The sequence below is a fragment of the Lissotriton vulgaris genome, chromosome 6 (genome assembly GCF_964263255.1).
Source record: "Lissotriton vulgaris chromosome 6, aLisVul1.2, whole genome shotgun sequence".
In the NCBI taxonomy this organism is placed as follows: domain Eukaryota; kingdom Metazoa; phylum Chordata; class Amphibia; order Caudata; family Salamandridae; genus Lissotriton; species Lissotriton vulgaris.
The window spans coordinates 775,664,806-775,681,862 of NC_141694.1; the positions used below are offsets into that span (position 1 = coordinate 775,664,806).

The 17,057-nt window shown below is 42.6% G+C and overlaps 1 protein-coding gene across 6 annotated transcripts in view; it reads left to right on the plus strand.

Annotated features, from left to right (window-relative positions):
* LOC147707970 (amine sulfotransferase-like) overlaps positions 1 to 17,057 on the plus strand; it is a 429,743-nt gene that overhangs the window by 286,929 nt on the left and 125,757 nt on the right. The window lies entirely within an intron of this gene.

Below are 17,057 nucleotides of genomic sequence, written 5' to 3' on the forward strand. Positions count from 1 at the left end.
CTAAAAGGTCCACTGCAGCGATTGCATGATGATATCTCTCACTGGAGATCACTGCCGCTATCCCTACCTGGTAGAGCCGCCCTGTTCAAAATGCTAGCACTTCTGGGCTTTTTATATGCATTTCAAAACTGTCCCTTTACTATTGCGGATTCCTTTTTTAATGCGCTGGAAGGGGACATGCGCCTGCTACTGTGGGACAGCAAGGCTTCCCGTATCACTCTCCGGAAACTCACCAAGGGATGGTATGACCGTGGCATCGCTCTGCTTGACATGCACCTGTATTATTGGGCATCCCAGCTGGTGGCCACAACTTCCTGGATCAATGGCTCGCCCAAGAACCCAGCATTCCAGTTGGAGCAATACCAGACGGGACATGAGGGTTACTTGGGGGCGCTATATAGTAGACCCGTTTGCAACAGACATGTCGGTCCAATGCGCCAGGCGACAGCCTTATGGCACCGAGTTACCAGGAGCTTAGGCTGGTCCAATAGGTTCACTAGGGCCACTCCCCTGTGGTCCTCTCAGGCCCTGGGCTCCCTGTGTTTCCACTTGGGCTTTGAAAAATGGGACACCATCGGCATATCCACCTTAGGAGATCTAATACACAAGGGGGAGCTCCTATCCTTTTTTGACCTCCAAAAGAAACACGCACTTGCACAAGGGGAGGCCTTTCGATATCTCCAAATTAAACATGCCATACTCACAACTGTGCCGGACCTCCCCTTCCTTCCTGAGGCCGCGCCCCTTGAGGACAGACTACTCTCCGAACCCCTTCTAACAAAGGCCATCTCCTGCACATATCGCAAGCTCTGTAATAATCTGCCCAACTCCTTTCAGGCCTTACGAGACAGGTGGGAGGGGGACCTGACACACTTGGAGGATGAAGATTGGCAAACGGCGCTCATGTCCCCACGGGAATCGGAGATTAGTCACCGCTTGTCGTGGTTTCAGACGTTGCCTCGGGAGTATCACGGAGTTGAAGCTTGACCCACAACTTCTCCCAGGTTCACCATATGCCAGGAATATTAATACACCTGGAAGCACATGATGATTCCCGAAAGGGGAAACAGGGGAACAAAACAAGGGAAGGTGGGGAAAAAATAGAGTTTCTTCTTCTCTGAAGATAAGCTTGTGATGATCCAGAGAACCGGAAGGTCTTGGTTAGTGGTCACTGCAATCAAAATATAAGAACGTAGTCATATGGTGTTCTTTATGCTTGAAGGATAAGAAAAACTATGTTATACTTCAGACTAAATACCTGTCTTTAACGGCATAGTGTCTGAGTACTTTCTTCATGAAATAAAATGTATCTGGAACCTTATATGGAATCCTTGTTCTATGTGTAAGGAATAGGAATTAGCTAGAATGTGGATAAATAGGGACTTATTCTTAAATCACTCATAAACGGTCTTCTACCTGAATGCTGTACCAGGAACAAATACCATAACACACTCTGGAACCAACTCAGTGTTATTATATCCCAGCTCTGTAATATAAAGAACAAAGATTACCTCTAATGTGAAGAGAGGGGACGCTTGTGTAACCCACTCCCACCTAAACGCTACCTGTAGATTTCAGCAGGGAATCCAAAAAGGGAACACTATGTTTGGGCTAATGCCAAATAATGATAAGTGGAGTAACAAGTATCGTTATTCTGTAGAAGAGTTACAAAACAACTCTTCTATTAGAATCTACAAAGACAATGACCATTTAAAACGACCTATTTCACAGGTCCACTATAGACCATACTTATTAGTGAAAACAAAATACCACGGAGTGCACAGCCGTGCAAAACTCTGTCCTGAAATAGTCTTTAAACACTCAAGGGAAAATGATAGGGAACTCTCTATGTGGGCAATGAGGAACCAAACAATACACTGTTCAAAGGTCAATAAAGAAACCGGAGGCAAGAAAATGCGAGACAGAATTCTCACATCTGGAGAAAGAGGCGGCCACAATACTCAGAGCAAGTCACGTACCGTTGCCCGCCGAAATCCCGACGCACCCGCATAAACGCCACCACCGTGTCCCGGCCGAAACCAGCAATACCCCGGAAGCGGAAGAACGCGAAGCGTTCACAGAGCCGAGGGGAGGATCTAAATGCGGCCAGGTGTTTCTATTTGCATGCGCCAACCTTCGCACATGCGCTTATTGCATTAGCTGCCATGTTGCCAACCACCTGGGGACTCGTATCTTGCCAACCAACTCTGCAGGCACGACACTGCTTCCACCTGATACAACTCAAAATCCTACACAGGACTTATATGTCCGGTCCCCTGTAGGCTAAACTTGGTAGGCGCCCGGATCGACTAATGCCTGCGGGGTTGTGGCTTGACTGGTACTTTCTATCACACCCTGTGGGAATGCCCATAATCCAAATCCTTTGGACCACAGCAACCAAGAAAATGGTGGAGGCACTGGGGAAACAGATCCCATTGACACCTAAGGGAGGGCTCCTCAATGTCTGGGGGGCAACGGATCTGACAGAGATAGAACATCAATGGTTGGCCCTAAGCTGTATCCTCATAAAACGTTCGATAGCTATGAAATGGGGTTCTCCTGACCGTCCACTGGTGGTAGAATGGACTGCAGAAATGGATAGGGCTATGGTAGCTGAAATAAACTTTTACAAAGTCAGATGGTGCCCCAAGAAATAGGATAAGAAGTGGGGAAAGTGGAATGCATATAGGGGTGAACTCTGTAGCTCTCCCACTACGGACATGGCAATGGACAGTTCGAGGATTGTACGTTGAGACCCGAATTGATACAAATTGACTTTTATTTTATTGTATATTGTGTCCCTTGTTATTATCGTCAATTTTTCGTATGGTTGAGTGTATTTTTATTTTGATTTTTGATCCACATGTCGTAGCCCTCAGTGGGTAACATTCCGAACGCCCTTATGACTGTAATTATTGTCACAATTTTATGTTTTTGTGCTTTCTATCGCTGCAAGTGCTCTGATTCTGTTGTCTTTCTAATAAAATTTTAATTTAAAATAGAGAACATGCAGAAGGGCGTAAAAAGATGTTCGCTTAGCAAGCAAAACAAAATCTACATAAGGCCTTAACATATTATGTAGATCATCGAACAGTAAAGTGCTCTGACCCACTATCCCCCTCCTATAGCGATGAGTAAAAGTAGGCCCACCTCTTTAGTAGCTCTACAACCATATTCCTCTAATGAAATAGCAAGTTATGGCATACAAAAGAATCGAAGCTTAGCAAAAACAGCAAATGAAATAAAAGTTTAAATAGCAAAATTTGATCAGGTCACAAACGCATGCAATTACAGGTGTACACCAGAATAATGAAAAATAACTGAAAAAGAAAGCATGAACTTGTAAAACAGTATTAGAACATGAATCGTTTCATAATAGCCCTATTGGCTTTTACTCGTACAGTTCCCAAACATGCGATGCAGCAGTCTGTGTACCTTTGTAGCCACAGACACAAGTCAACAGTAATATGGTCAAGTATTACTTACAAAGGTTAACCCTCCAGCACATTAAAGAGAAAAAAGCTAAGTGGGAAGTACATTTTAAACAATAAAGGCTATAAAAACGTACCAACACCGCTGCACTTAAAGCATATTTTTTAGGCTGAAGCCAAGAGGTCCCAATGGTAAGAGTTTGCTGCCATGACCATCCCGCTTTCATCATCTCAGTCAATAATTATCTTTGCATAGCTTCAAGCCAGCAATACACAAGGAACTGAAGGACAGAAAAATAGGCTGGCAACTTAGTAGATGTCCCTGATACCACCCAGCACCTCCAGCAAGAATTTCACATTCCCAAAAGCAAACAGACCCATCCAGCTTAAATTGAGCATGTGCAAAACATTATTTTAATTTCACATCCAACTCCAAAAGCACCACACTCAGAGAAAGTCTCCGAACCCCTCCTTCTATACAGTACAGATCAATGTTGTACAGCTGACAGTTGGGTTGTGTGGAACGTTAAACTTGAGGGACTCAAAGCTTGGCATTTTTTTAACCTTCACAAAACACAAAACATGGCTAGTTAAAAAAAAATGCTTATACTGTCCTTTGCTACAGTGGGAAAATATTCCAAGGACAGGGTTATGCAGGGAAGTGGGCGGACTATTGCTACTCTACAACAAACCTTATCCTCTGTTATGCACTCCCACGTATGGTCAAAGCTCTACGTTCCACCCCCTCATTGTGTCACTGAATGTCCATCTAGCACCCTGCTTTTACACCTGGGTAATCCCTATTGTTGTTGCTGACCCCCCTACCTCTTACATGTTAGGTCCACTCCACGTCCTCTCTCGAACATTCTTCATCACACCTACTACCACAGGGAGAAGGATCTGCTGCTAGTCACCTCAGGATTTCCTGTGACCGGATTTTTTTTCCCACAGGACAATCTGTAACTTTGCCTTGGCCAACGTTTATTTGAGAATTTTTGCCATTCATGTTAGCAGTTCGACAATCAAAACATCTTGCCAGTGAGGAAAAAGATGTAATATGAAATACAAATTTTTTGGAACAAGTAAACCCTTACTGTCAAAAAGGGACCAAGGGTAGTAGTAATTATTAGAGACAGTGGTCCCTTTAAGTTTGACATTCAAAACATTTGTAGCCAAATTATCACAATAGAGATTGGCTCTTTTTATGTCTTAATAGACTATTACAAGATATTTATCTACATATTAAACACACAACGAAATATACAAGGTGAGTGAGCTAAACGTGACAGGATTGTGGTAATCAGCTGATTTGCATACCACAGGCAAGTGACTTTAAAAGTGACTTTTATTAAGAAAAATATAGATATGCAGAAGTCACAATGAGAAATGTATCTTGTACTCTACATAAATAATGAATTAAAGTATAGAGTTAAGATGCAGGTGTCGACGACGTTTCGATCCCAATTGAAACTCTTGGATCATCATCAGGACTGAAATATAGAACAAATGACTGGTAAGTAGCCTGGGTAGGTGCGGGAAGGTAAAGGAGGAAATATGGGAGAAAATAAAAGGGAAGGAGGTTAAACACACAAAGAGGTATAATCACAAACATCAATTAGAAAACTCGAAATTAGTACACTGTGAGATACATGCATTCCTACAACCATGCACTTGTATCAAGATATGAAAGTACAGAGAGGTGGGGAAATTTAGGAGAAAAATGCTCCAAGGGCTGAAGGGCGAATTGTGTGGTGCTATCAGCTAAGAGTCAGAGTTATATTGTGCATTTAAGACCATGGCCAGGTTGAAGCGCGACTTGTGTGATACTATCAGCCAAAACTCTGAGTTACTATGTGCAAGTAAGACCCAGGGAGGGAGGTAGCTCCCACTGTGATGAATAGTAACATGACAGGTGTGTTGGGACGGAGGTTATGTGTGTGAGGTGAGGGAAAGATATACCAGGTCTAGTTAAAGAAAGAGATAGAGGGGGCACTGAAGAAAAAGGCTTACTCACGATAGGAAGAACCGTGCTTGCTGTGGTCAACTTCAATACGCAGGAAACGGGCCTCCTAAGAGAGAGGGGGGTAGGTAAGTGCAAGGGAAATGGTGGGGACCTGAAGTGAGAGCAAGAGGAGGACAATTGGCAGGGCTCACCAGTGGTTACTGAGCCAATTAACAAGGTTAAACAATGGTCGATGACGCGGGAATCCAGTGAGGCGAGGATCCGGTGTAAAATGGTATCCGTGTAGCACATCCCGCTGCGGGTGATATAAGTGTTAGTGAAAACCGGGAGTCCAGTGTAGGGAGCAGCCTATGGGTATGGAGGACAGACAGAGATAAGAGGGAGCGGTAAATGAGTACAGTCAACGTGTGAGCCGGAGTTAGGGCTTACCGAGATAAGGCAGATGACAGGAATAAGGCCTGTTCAGGTGAGTAGATGTCCTCGATTTGGGCCGTAAGTGTGATGCGCTCGGTGGCTAGGAAACAGTGAGGGTGAGAGGGCTTAGGGCTCAAAAAGGGGGGTGGGTACAGGAAGTGACGTAGAGCTACCAAGATAAGGGAGGTAGCGAATGGATGGGATCAAGGATCAGACGGGGAGGGTGTGGGAAACAGCGTGTGGTATGCGAAAAGGACTAGAGCGCCCAAGGATGAGTGTGCAAGCAAAAGTGGATAATAGGGCTGGTAAAAAGGTATGTGCTGATTCCGAATGACAAGTGATAAATTATGATCCATCAGAATTCGTGAGCTGCAACCAAGTGTGTCAGTGATGTGCCCATACAGGCCCCAATTGTGTCACTGTCGAAAAAAATGGGAAAATTGATGGGAAGAGGAGGAGTTTAAGTGAGTAACATTTTGTTGGTGCATGGAGGGTTAAAACAGTATGCCCGGATGGTGCAAGGGGGTTTGATAAAAGGTCTCGACAGGTAAGCCAAAAGGACGACAGAGTAGGGATTAAGTAGCATAGAGAATCATGCAACATTTAATGATATTACTGAGGATGAAATAACTGAATAGCAATCTTGCCCCTTGCGAACATTACAGTTGGAGCCATAATAAATGTAGAGGTATACTTAACAATTGCTAGTAGATCACATAGTGTGTAATTTGCACAGTGAAGCGGGAAAGTAAATTGTTCATATGAGGTTAGTTCAGTCATCCATCCGGTTCAGTCCCGTATGCAGGCTGTCCGTGCGTATGATCCAATTAAGCTCCTCTCTATTGAGGATGCTGGTGATGTTGGAGTTCCTGGGGGGCTTGTGGATCACATTGATGAATTACCAATGTAGGTCATCCTCTGGGTGTCCGTGCAACGAGAAATGTTCAACCAGTGGTGCATTGGGAGTTCTGTAACAAATTCTACTTCGATGTTGGTAGATTCTAATTCTTACTTTTTTAGTTGTTTGTCCCACATATAGCAGATTAAATGGGCAGGTGATTGCATACACAATATTTGCAGTATTACAATTGGAAAAGTTAGTCAGAGTGACATCAATGTTTGTAAAAAGAAATTTCTTGGTGTCCGTCGTGAGATGACACACACTACATCCACCACATTTAAAGTGCCCTACAACTGGGGGCAATCCCCACATTTCCGTGAGTGTGGAGTTGTTCTTCTTATTACCGATGGCAGCCCTAACCAGATGGTCTTTGATACTTTTGCTTTTTTTTAAAGCAAAGAGAGGGTGTTCTAGATTCAAGCCTCCAGCATTAAGGGTGGGCCAGTATCTTAAGATGTATTTTCTTACTGCATTGGACATAGGTGAAAATGTACTCACACCTACAGACTTGGCCCACTGTTCTTGATGTTAGGGCTAAGCAGTGTATTCCTAGGGCAGTACCAAGCTCGTTCAAGGGAGTTTTTAACCAATTTATGCGGATAACCATTACTGATAAGTTTTTGAGATAAAGTTTTAGCCTCAGTAAAGTAGTCATCCTTTCAGTAGCAAATTCGTCTTATGCGGAGAAATTGGGATTAGGGAAGTGAATATCGTAAGGCTTTGGGGTGGTGACTATTATATGCTAGTAAGGTGTTTTTTCCGGTCGGTTTGCTGTAGAGCGTTGTGTATAGTGTGCCATTGTCTGAAATGATAGAAAAGTCTAGGAAAGCCTCCTCCTGTTTCCTTTTGGTCAATGTGAAATTGAGGCTGTTGCTGTACGTGTTTAGCCAGTCAAGGAACTGGAGCAAAGTTTCCTCAGTCCCTTTCCAAACGAGAGAAATATCATCTATATATCTTTTCCATGTTAATATCCCTGGAAGGAATACTCTAGACACACTTGGTTGCGGTTCACGAATTCTGGTGGATCATAATTTATCACTCATCATTCGTAATTAGCACGTACCTTTTTAGCAGCACTATTATCCACTTCCACTAGCACACTCATCCTTGAGCACTCTAGTCTTTTTCGAATACCACATGCTGTTTCCCACACCCGCCCCTGTCTGATCCTTGATCCCATCCATTTGCTACCTCCCTTGCCTTGGTAGCTCTATGTCACTTCCTGTACCCGTTCCCTCCTTTTTAAACCTTAAGCCTGCTCACCCTCACTGTTTCCTAGCCACCGAGCGCATCGCACTTACGGCCCAAATCAAAGACATCTGCTTGCCAGAACGGACGTTTTTCCTGTCATCTGCATTATCTCAGTTAGCCCTAACTCTGGCACCGGCACACATGTTGACCGTACTCGCTTACCGCTCCCTCTTATCCCCGTCTTTCCTTCATTCCCGTAGGCTGGTCCCATTCCCGTAGGCTGGTCCCTACACTAACACCGATATCGCCCGCTGGGGGACGTGCCACACGGATACCATTTTACGCCGGATCCTCGGCTTGACTGAATTCCTGCGTCATCAACCATTATTCAACCTTGTTAATTGGCTCATTAACCACTGGTAAACGCTGCCAATTGTCCCCTCGCTCTCACTTCAGGTCCCTGCCATTTCCCTTGCACTTACCGTCCACCCCCACTCTTATGATGCCTGTTTACCGCTTATTGAGGCTGACCCCAGCAAGCACGGTTCTTCATATCGTGAATAGACCTTTTTCCTCAGTGACCCCTCTATCTCTCTCCTTAACTAGAACGTGTATATGTTTCCCTCACCTCACGCACGTAACCTCACCGCGTAACCTCCATCCCAACGCGCCTGTCATGTTACTAATCATCACAGTGGGAGCTACCTGCCTCCCTGGGTCTTACTTGTGTATAGTAACTCTGACTCTTGGCTGAGAGTATCACACAATTCGCGCTACACCCTGGCATTGATCTTATATGCACAATATAGCTCTGATTCTTAGCTGATAGCAATTCGCCCTTCAGCCCATTGAGCATTTTTCTCCTAAGTTCCCCCACCCCTCCGTACTTTCATACCTTGATGCAAGTGCGTGGTTGTAGGGATACATGTATCTCACAGTGTACTAATTTCGAGTTTTCTAATTGATGTTTGTGATTATACCTCTTTGTATGTTTAAACTCCTTCCTTTTTATTTTTCCCCTATTTCCTCCTTCCCCTTCCTTCACCTACCCAGGTTATTTCCCAGGCATTTGTTCTATATTTCTGTCCTGATGATGATCCCAGAATTTCTCTTGGGATTGAAAAGTTATCGACACCTGCATCTTAACTCTATACTTTAATTCATTATTTATGGGGAGTACAAGATGCATTTCTCATTGGGACTTTTGCATATCTATATTTTTCTTTATAAAAGTCACTTGCCTGTGGTACGGAAATCGGCTGAGTTCCAATTACCCAGTCACGTTTAGCTCAATCGCCTTGTATATTTTGTGGTGTGTTTAATTATATGTAAATAAATATCTTGATATTGTCTATTAAGACATAAACAGAGCCAATCTCTACTGTGATAATTTGGCTACAAATGTTTTGGTTATCAAACTTAAAGAGACCACTGTCTCTTATAAGTAATATGAAATACCAGCATTCCATTAGGGGCTATTCAGAAGTATAAATGTGCATTCGCATATGTCAAAACTCTTTTGCAGGGTCTTAAATCAAATTCATAACTGAATTCCAGGAATACTCCTAGTTTTTTGTAGCTTCTCAGATGCATTCCTCGACTTCTTTATAAATTACAAAAAGCAGTTTACTCAAAACAGAAGTACATTTCTGACTTTTTTGTGAATTTGGTACTTATTAATTGTAAATCTCACACGCATTCTCCCCATAATCAAAGCAACAGTGAAGATGGCGTTCTCCCCTTATATATGCAGCGATCTACCCATGAAGAATCACTCCGACCTCTCCTAAACATAATAAACAACTCGCTCAGGAATGGCACATTTCAATAGTCCCCAAGACATGTCAAGTTTTCCATAAATTTAAAAGGTCAGCCTAGACTCTACTAAACTAGCCAACAATTGAACCAATTTCCATATGCCCTGCTTCAGCGACCATATAGAAAATAGAGTAGTAGCCCAGCCACTAAATCATCTCTCTTCCAAACATCTCCAACATAATTATCATCATAGCCTCCAACTTTGCTGTCTCAAACAGACTGCCACTATACAAGGTGCAGGTACTGTCCTATTCATCACAGATAAAGTAAACAACTACCTCTTCATCCTGTTTGATGGGTCAGCTGATTTTGACACATTTGTTCACAGTCCTATGACCAACATTCCACCAACAAGCTTGGAATTCATGGTGGTCTGGTGCACATTCACTCGGGCAGGCCTTCCTTAATTAATTTATTTTTCAATAATTTTTCAATTTTTCTCACAATGATTATTCTAATCTGGTTTTCCCCCCTTTTTTTACACTTCTCTCCATGGACCATAATATGTAAGTAAACAATGCATTCCGTTACGCTCCTGGAGTATCTTCTTTCGTTTTTCATAAATCTAACTCCTGGACCTTCATTTTTTGGATTGCAGATTCCCTATTCTTACTTCAATATTTATCCATTAGTACTAATGGTGCCCTCAAGCCACCCCAGGTTGAAACTTCGTCGAGGCTTTAGGTTGTGTGAATATAGTATATTCTATCTGTTTTACTGGAGTCTGATTATTTGAGTCCCGCTGACTATACAAATTTGTATAATATATATTGTGGGTGTTGTTCCTTTGCAGCCTTGCATTATACACTCAAATCAGAGATCTATTCTTTCAATACTTTCAATTATTTATTCAAGTCGACCAGGTCTATCCAGCAAATTATTTTCCCTACTGATGTTTTGGCTTTGAGCTATTTGCAATTTTAAATGTATGGTCCACACAGAACCATTGTTTGTGTTACTGTTATTTTGCTTTCAAGCACCTTACCAGTGCAAAACATGCCTGTAGATTTTTAATGCTCTGTCTGTAATTTCTCATCTAGCTTCTTAGGAGTGTGGTGGTTGGCATGTTGCCTTTTCATATTGATATGAGTGATGATGTACACGCCTCACTGAGTGTATTTTTAGATCATTAAAATAGCCTCCACATGTAGAATTGTGAAATTCAAGAACTGAGTAGGGGGCTCTGATGTGCATAAGCAGGCTTTCGGAGAGGGGTAGGAGAATGTTCAACTGCGGAATCAGGTGCTGCATATGATGGGGTTTGTGTGTGTAGAAGTGCAGCTGACTGGAGGTTTCTGGTAGGTCTGTGGATCTTAATGCATTTGTTGAGGTACCCAGGGCCAATGTTGTGTACAGCCTTGTATGCATGTGTGAGGAGTTTGAGGAGTGTTTGTGTACTGAGAGCAAGTGGACCTCTTTAAGGTTTGGGGTGATGTGAGTTTAGGCTGGGAGGTTGAGGGTGAGCCAGCCACTGAGCTATATGTAGTTTGGAGTCTTCAGGTCAATTCAGTGTTGATTCCAGCATAGTGTGTGTCCCCATAGCCTAGCTTGTTGTTGATGAATGTTTGGATGATGGTTCTATGAGTATTGGTGGAGAACATGGAACATCTTCTTGAGTATCTAGAGTATGTGAAAACAGGAGATGGAGACTGTGTTCACTTAGCAGCCATGATGAGTTGGTTATTAATTACTATTCGTAGGTTCTTTGCGTGTGTTGCCAGGAGGGGTGTGGGTCTGAGTTCAGCAGGCCACAAAGTGGAGTCCCAGAGAAAGTTGTCTTTGCCAAAGATTACTACTTCCGCATTGTCTGTGTTGAGCTTGAGGCAGTTGATTTTTATCCATCTGACGACTTTGAACATGCAGGTTATGAAATTGCTCCAGGTGTTTCGCATCTTGTCGTAGAGGGAGACTATGAGCTGGGTGTCATCAGCAAAGGATCGGTTGTTGATTCTGTAGGAGCATGAATCCCAATATTTACCAGCATCCCAATATTTTTATCACTCCAAAAACTTTCCTCTAGTGGCTCAGCTCCATCACACTTGATTGAGCACTAGGAGTCACAAGCCCTCCTCTATATCCGGCCCGATAAGTTAGCAGAGTGTATCAAATAGTGACTAGGAACACTCAATACTTGAGTTCTAGATTGATAAATAGTTAAAGAGTTTAATTATAAAAATCTCAAAATAGGCAGCACAGAGAAATGCAGGAAATGCCATACAGAGTACATAGTACTAGGCAGCACAAATAATAAGAGGTATGGACAGAGACCCTAGAGGGAAAGGGAAAACTCGTATCTAATTAGACAGAGTCCTGCACTGAAAAAGAAAATTCTATGGTTTATCTCCGAAACCCAGGGTTTTCAAACACATTTTACGAATGTAATAAGCCCAACTGCAAATTCAGCATGGCATTACTAGCGATAACTCTGTAAGTGGGAGACCTGCACACCTATCTAGTTGATTGTAATCAAACGTTAAAACAAGTTTAAACAAATAAGTGAGCAACCCTACTGGGGGTTTTCCCCAAAACCCAATGTGGAAACTGCGCTGTTGAGGCCTGGAAACACCCAGGTCTGCAAGGTGCTCAACCCAATGTCCCTAGGGTTTCATTAACTATACCAAAATATTGAATTATATTTGCTTTCAAATTTTTTTGAATGTTTGATGTAGCAAAGTAATCATTCTGATTCCATACTGACCTTAATATCAGTCACAATTTGACTGAACAAAATCGTGAACAAAAAATTACTCAACAACATTCAAAGCATGTTGGAAACATAATCACACGTTATATTCATGTTTTAACAAATTATCAAATCTCTCAACATAAAAGCCCAATGCATTTCGGGTTTGAATAAACCCTTCTTCAGGGGTAATGTACAATTTCATGTTTCATATAAGTTTCCTTGACTTTTAGTTCCGTAGCTGGACACTATAATATAAACAGTGAAGAAAAATGCTTACTATCTTAATGCTAAAAGTTTGTAAATTTACATTTATTGTATATCTAGAATTTGCACACATTTAATGAAAAGAAACAAAAGGGAGAAACAAAAGAATAGTACTAGGGAGCCTGTCCCGTGATTCATGTGGTGCCAATAATTCTCATTGCATCCCTGTGGATGTTAAGAGAAAAGCTATTTCAGACGTAAGCACGAGATAACCAAATGCGGTGCATCCCAATGAATGCTAAGAGGTAATCGCTTGCCAGATGTGACCACAAGATAACCACAACCCCCTTCATCTGTACTGCATGCTGTGTCATGTGAAAAAAAAACAACCCTGCTTTACTTCTCAAATGTACTTACTACGCCTGTGACTAATGAACTCTCTGACTCTACAAAAAACGGTACATAAGTTCAGTCAGTGGCATCACTGCTAATGATTCCGTCTCCCATTGCATTTGTTAAAAATAATAATAACTCTTACCCACTCCGTGTATTTTATTGCAGTCAGCACTGTTAACTCAGCCGGTAAACTCGTGCAATAAACTGAAAATCAATAGGATATGAATGTGTTATGCCTTTCTTCGTACCCGCTAAACTACCGGTTACGATTCCATCACATGAATCAAAAATTAGTGAGTCTTACCCACTCCGTGTGTGTTAGTGGCTCAGCCCACTGTGGCTCGAACGATCAACTCCTCCTATAAACACGACGTGTTATATGTGTTTTCTTTCCCGCTACAGCCCCATTCGTTGAATTCGTCCATGAGAACTGAGAAAATAAGTAAAAGCAACCTACGTGAGATTTATCTCCTACAGCGCGATACAGAAAAGTACCTATTGTGGACCCGTAACACTGCGTACCTGTTGAGCTCCCCGTGTTTGCGTTCTGCATCCACCGACTTCCACCAAGTTACTACTACCGGTGTAAACATCCACTCAATTCCTCAGCCACGTTCTTATGCGTGGTGGTTTCAATAAATTTTATTTGCCCACCTCAGAACACTTGCTCCCTACAATCTGATCGTATGGAGTTTCCCATGATTACGAGCCACTCAAGTGAAAAAGAATGCGTATCTACTAAAGTAAATTCTAAATGTGTATTTAAAGTGTGAAAATCTGTAAAAAAGAAAGAAAAGTGTAGAAGAAATACAAACTTAACTGTCCATATGTGCAAATCCTGTACAATAATGGGATATACTGCATGTACCACCTGGTCATGAAAGATTTATTGAATTTGAACAGCATTGGTTTTAGCGCGATTCGCAGTCCTCGTGGAATTCTCTTGACTTTATGATATTCAATCAAAGTCGTGGCATGAAGTCGTTGGATAACTTCTGTCCGCATTGTGTATTCAAGTTGTTTAAGCATTTGTGCTGTAGTGCCAGCCGAAGTACTAAAGGTTCATACTTCCTCTATGAGTGAGTAAATGGAAGATGCTTCATCTGTAGTGTAAGCCTTGATTTCTGCTTGGTTTAATGTCAGATCTGCTATGTCTTTAAAAGATGCCATTATCAATGTGTCTTATGTGGGTGCTGGTCTTCTTCTTGGGCCGTCGTTCTACAGCACTGTAAGTGGGAGACCTGCTGCACCTATCTACTTGATTGTAATCAAACGTTAAAACAAGTTTAAACAAATAAGGGAGCAACCGTATGTAATCGTGTGGGTGTTGCGGGCCAGAATAACAGGCGTGGAGGCCGTATACAGTGGGTTTTAATATATGGTACAACAGTGCATCCAGGCAAGGTGGAAGGAATGGGTGTTCGGTTCTTCTCCTGATGGTACACCGGGATGTCTGGTCTCGGGGAGGGCTGCTCCGGATGGTGTCCTCGGAGGTTATAGGGAGGAGAGAAACAAAAAGGGACTTTAGTCCGGCTGGACTTATATAAGCGAGTACCGAAACCGAAACCAGGAGGTGTGTGGAAATTAAAGAGACAGTGAGGAAGGGAGGGGTTTGGTAAGATAAGGGAGGTTGAGAGCTTAAAGACGGGGGGTGTTTAGGTGAGGGTCTGTGCACGGGTATTTACACTAGTGATCAAGTGAAAGCTCCAGCGATGCTATACAGGCTCTATAAACAGTGCACTTACGATCTCAGGGTGATATTTTCTATATACACTGCACGTAATATGCTAGAGAAATTATTATCGAGATTCTGGTACTCACATGCCCGCAGCAACTCTTCTGTGAGTTGCGGCCGCTCCCCAGTAACCTCCTGCAGACTACACCAGTCCTCACTCCACACGTCCTTCTCCTCGTCCTGGATCACCGTCTCTAGTGCCAGGTTCGTCCGAGCCTCCTGCCACGAGTTCACTGCATTGCACACCTCTCTCCCTTCTGCGCCTTCTTTTCCGGTTTGGGCTCTGGGATTAGGGTGGACCTTCCGGGGTCACGAGAATGTACTTCCGGCCCTGCTCCGGTTTTGATTGGCTCCTGGAACGAAGGACAGAGGGGTGGAGTCCAGGTTGTCAGGGACGCTTCAGGGTCGGGTTCCGAGAAAGGGGATCGTCCCGGATGACGCTGTGCCGGAGAGGTAGGGGAGGTCGCCGTATCACACCCTACTAAGGGTTTTGCCCAAAACCCAATGTGGAAACTGCGCTGTCGAGACCTGAAAACATCCAAGTCTGCAAGGTACTCAACCCAATGTACCTAGAGTTTCATTAACTATACCAAAATATTGAATTATATTTGCTCTCAAATTTTTTTTAATGTTTAATGTAGCAAAGTAATCATTCTGATTCCATACTGACCCTAATATCAGTCACAATTTGACTAAACAAAATCGTAAACAAAAAATTACTCAACAACATTCAAAGCATGTTGGAAACATAATCACATGTTATAATCATGTTTTTACAAATTATCAAATCTCTCAACATAAAAGCCCAATGCATTTCGGGTTTGAATAAACCCTTCTTTAGGGGTTAATGTACAATTTCATGTTTCATATAAGTTTCCTTGACTTTTAGTTCCTGTAGCTGGACACTACAATATAAACAGTAGAGAAACTTGGTTACTATCTTAATGCTAAAAGTTTGTATATTTACATTCATTGTATATCTAGAATTTGCACTCATTTAATGAAAAGAAACAAAAGGGAGAAACGAAAGAATAGTAATAGGGAGCCTGTCCCGTGATTCGTGTGGTGCCAATAATTTTCAGTGCACGTAAGCACGAGATAACCAAATGTGGCATAACTGATCTTTGTTAATAAATACACTTCAAAGCTTCTAAACAAAATCATTTAAGTATAAGATAATTAATCCATCAGCTATAACTATATTTATTATACAAATCATGAGTATTCACAAATTACTTGTCACCTGAAAATGCACATTTAGAAAAACATTTAACAATTCCTTATGTGTAGATGATGCTGAGAGAGGGGTCATGTATGCATTGAACAGAATGAGACTGAGTGAGGGACCTTGTGGAACTTTGCAGATGAGATTGATGGTCTCAGAGAAGAAGAGGGTGAGGCTGACCGACTGAGTGCAGCCTGTCAGGAAGGAGCAAATCCAGCAAAGTGCAGGACATCGGATGCCAGCTTTGTGCAGTCATTGGATAAGGGTGGGCCAAAAGGCTGTGGAAAAGTTCCAGTCGGATGAGAATGTGATGCAGTCATAGGAACTGGGTAGGTTGAAGGCTAAGAAATTATCTAGTAGGAAGAGGGCTGCAGTGTCACCTCTGTCCATGCTCATTGCTATGTCGTCTGTGGCAGCAATGACAGCAGTCCATGTACTGGTATTGGGCCTGAATCTGGATTAAGTGGTGTTGAGGAGGTGGTTATCACCGATGAAGGTGGCTAGGTATTTGTTTATCATATTTTACTGGTAGAGTGGAGGGAGATAGGCCAGTAGTTGGCTAGTTTATTCAGGTCTTCCAAGGGTTTCTTGATGAGGGTGAGTACTGAGGCATGTTGTCAGGCATTCAGGTAAGAGGTTCTGATGATTGGGTCATTAAGGATCAGGTTGAGTGCTGCGCTGATGGGGTCCAGTGATGAAGATCTGGTGGGGGCAGGGGTCCTAGGATGCGCCAGAGTATACGGACTGCATGGGTGTTGTGGTTTTTTGTCGAGTGGTGATGGTCGGCCAAGAAGTTTGCCTGCCCGATGCAATATCAAAATAATAAAACAGACATTATAAACATACAAATAATACATACAGAAATAGTGTTTCTGCTGCCATTCTTTACCGTTGGGCAGTTGCAGCCCACAGGAAACCATACTTATATTATTTGTAGACGGGTCAGCCACTTTTACCCTTAGTAGTGTCAATCTTATGTATTTGTGTATGTAGGCACTGCTGGAAGCGGTCAAGCACAATTGTGTCTTTCTTTATGTTTGATCATAGAAGCACAGATACATTTTAAGGCGTGGCATTGGCATGTATCAAAGTG